Here is a 3966-nt window from a genome sequence, read left to right as displayed (position 1 = left end):
TGACTCTAAATTTCTCAGGCTCGTTCCACACTGCAAGACCCTAAACGACATGGCTTCGATCCATATTGCATGTCCCTAAAGCATCGGTCCATGCTGCAGGACCATAAACAGCTCAGCCTTGATCTATATTGCACAACCCTAAAAAGCTCAGCCTCGATCCATACTGCATGATAGCAAACTGTTCAGTCTCGCTCCGTACAGCATGACCCAAGATTGCTCAGCATCGGTCCAACTGCATGACCCTAAACTAATCAGCCTCGCTCCATACTGCATGACCCTAAAGTGCTCAGTCTCGATCCATACTACATGACTCTAAACTGCTCAGGCTCGACCCATACTGCATGACACTAAACTGTTCAAGCTCGACCAATACTGCATGACCCTAAACTGCTCAGTCTCGATCCAAACTGCATGACCCTAAACAGGTTAGCCTCGGTCCATACTGCAGGACCCCATATTTCTCAAGCTCGGTACATACTGCATGACCTTAAATTGCTCAGCGTCAATCAATACTGCATGACCCTAAAGTGTTCGACCGCCGTCCAAACTTCATGACCATAAACAGATCGACATCAGTCCATACTGTATAACCATAAACATCTTAGCCTCGGTCCAAACTACATGACCCCAAATTTCTTAGTCTCGGTTCATACTGCATGACCCCAAATTTCTCATTCTCGGTCTACAGTACATGACCGTAAACTGCTTTGGCTAGGTCCATACCGCTTGAACTTATACTGCTCGGCCTCGTTCCTTACTGCATGACCCTAAAGTGCAAAGCCTCAGTTCGTACTGCATGACCCTAAGCCGCTCAACCTCGGTCCATACCACATATTCATCAACTGCTCAGAATCGGTCCAACTGCATGACCGCAAGCTACTCAGTCTCGGTTCGTATTGCATAACCATAAACTGCTCAACCTTGGTCTATACAGCATGACCCTAAATTACTCAGCCTCGGTCAAAACTACATGACCCTAAACCGCTTAGCCTCGCTCCCAACTGCATGACCCTAAACTTCTCAGCCTCGGTCCGTACTGCGTGACCCTAAATTGCTCAGCCTAGGTCCATACTACATGACCTAAAACTTCTCAACGTCGATCAATATTGCATGACCCCAAACTGCTAAGCATCCGCCCATACTGCATGACCCTAAAGTGCTTAGCCTCGATCCATACTGCATAACAATAAACTACTCACCCTCAATCCATACTGCATGACCTTAAAGTGCTCAGCCTCGCTGTATGACTCTTAACTGCTTAGCCTCGGTCTATTTTGCGTGACCCTAAACTACTCAGCCCCAATCCACACTGCATGACCCTACTCTGCTCAGCTTCAGTCCATACTGCATGACCCTAAACTACTTAGGATCGGTCCATTCTGCTTGACCCTTAACTGCTTAGCTTCGACCACTACTGCATGACCCTAAACTGCTCAGCCTAGGTCCATACTACTGAACTTAAACAACTTAGCCTTGGTGCATAATACTGGACCCTAAACTTCTCAACCTTGGACCATACTGCATGACTTTAAACTGCTCAGACTCGGTCCACATTGCATGACCCTAAACGGCACAGCCTCGATCCATACTGCATGACCCTAAACTTCTCAGTCTTGATCATTACTGCAGGACCGTAAATAGCTAAGCCTCGGTCCATATAACATAACCATAAACTGCTCAGCGTCGGACCAAACTGCATGACCCTAAACTTCTCAGTCTCAGGCCTTACTACAAGACTCTATAGTGGTCAACAACAATCCATATTGCAAGACCCAAAATTCCTTAAGCTAGGTCCATACTATAGAACCCTAAATTGCTCAACCTCGATCCATACTAGACGACCCGTAACTGCTCACCCTCGATCCATACTATATGACCCTAAACTGCTCAGCCTCGCTCCATACTACATAACCATAGACTATTTAATCGAGGTCCATACTGCATGACCCTACACTGTGCAACCTCGATCCACACTACATGATCCTAAACAGCTCAGCCTCGGTACGTACCACATGACCTTAAACTGTTGAGCCTCGGTTTATACAGCATGACCATAAACTGCTGGCCTTGGTCCATACTGCATGACCCTAAAGTGCTCAGCCTCGGTGAATACTACATGACCCTAAACTGCTCAACAGGTCAATAAAGACTACAAAATAAGTGAAAATTCTAACAATCTCAAATCACCCCAAAACTGGTCAAGATCTTCATTAGTACTTCGAGAGACTACTTGCAAAGTTTCATCACGATCAGACATGTCCAAGGTAGTGAACATAAAGAAACAATTTCAACAAAATCGACCTCTAGCACTCTGAAATGGACCCTGTAACAAGAGTTATATTTATGGTACATCAAACAGTAGTGGAACCATCGCCATTGGATCTGACATGGTCTAAAACCCCTATGGGTCAAGTTTCGGCTTAATCAAGTGCTTCAGGACAAAGTTATGAGAAAAATACTAAAAAGGGGTAGGTCGCAGACTATTCCTGTGTGGCCACCTTACACCAAAACAACATTAAAAGTGGATGCTTTTACAGTCACGGGCAGTCACTTTCAGGGCCTATATCTCACTCGTGCCACGTCTGATCGACCTCAAATGTGGTGCGCATATTCGTCTCATCAAAGACGAGCTATTCGATATGTGGTATGCTCCGTGACGCTGCTCGAGCAGGGAGAAAAACTAGAATGAAGCTGTTGATCCATGAAGAAAGTTACAGAAAATTCAGCAGTAGCATGCCTCACTTCGGTAGACAAATCACGACGCTCGCATACCCGATCGGCGTGAAACCAATTACATTATGTGCGTAAGGTCTGTGGCCATTTTTAGCCCGAATCTCATGTGCAATGAACAATTGGATTTCACACACGGAGGCGTCAAATCTACTGTAAATTTTGGCCGTTAGATTTCAAGATTTCGATCAAAAACTCAAGACAACAGAATCTTCATCCTGACACGAAATAAAGCTGTGTTTATTACAACGTGATTATGACAGCAGGCTTAGTGTGATTCAGTGAAGAAACCATAAAGAAACATCAAGGAACAAGCACACAATTGATCCAAAGTTTTCAAGATTCATCCAAAATTCAAGTCTCATGATCACGGTTTAAAAACATGATTCATGGCTCGAAGTTGGTATCAAATCGATCGCCATGTCGAGCCTCACAAGAAAAAAATTATCTTTCGATCAAACGGGCATCAGAACAACCTCGAATCAGTCATGGAAGATCACACAAGTTCTAGAGCAGCAGCAGGGACTATTTTGAAATTCCACACATTGTTAGGTAGGGGAAAACAATCCTTTTGCACCCATTTTTAGAATTTCTTTTAATTCAATTAAATTGTAATTATCTTCAATTCTAGGTAGTGTTTAGACGTACACCCACGTTTTAGCTCAATTCTATATAAACAGGCAATGCCTCATTATAAAAGAGGGCCGATTCATTTTTCTTAGATCATTCAATAAAGTTCTGAATTTTTCTTGAGCTCGTGGGTACATCTTGAAGAGAGAGAGAGGAGGGAGAAGAAAAGGGTCGGTACCCTTCAATAAGGTAACTTTCTCTCTCCTCTCCTCTTTCTCTCCTCTTATCTTCTCTCTCCTCCTCTTTTTCTCTCTCAAACCTTCTTTTTCTCATTTTTATCTATTTCTCTCTCTTCTTCTCATCTTTATCTCTCTTTCTCTCTCTTCTCTCATCCCTATCTCTTTTTCACTCTTCTCTTCTTTTGACACAGTCGATGAAGCCTAGCACCGACTATGTCTTCTCTCTCCTCTTCTTCTGACAGAGTCGATGATGCCTAGCACTAACTGCATCTTCCCTCTCCTCTTCTTTTGATACAATCAGCAAAGCCTAGCACTGACTACATCTTCTTTCTCTTCTTTTGATGCAGTCGATGAAGCCTAGCACCAACTGCATTATATCTCTCTTCTGTCTAATACAGTCGGTGAAGTCTAGCACCGACTACATCTT

This window comes from Amborella trichopoda, chromosome 2 (assembly GCF_054954075.1).
Source record: "Amborella trichopoda isolate Santa Cruz 75 chromosome 2, AtrichopodaSantaCruz75HAP2 v2.0, whole genome shotgun sequence".
In the NCBI taxonomy this organism is placed as follows: domain Eukaryota; kingdom Viridiplantae; phylum Streptophyta; class Magnoliopsida; order Amborellales; family Amborellaceae; genus Amborella; species Amborella trichopoda.
The sequence above is the reverse complement of the archived record's forward strand: the minus strand, read 5'-3'. Positions refer to the sequence as shown.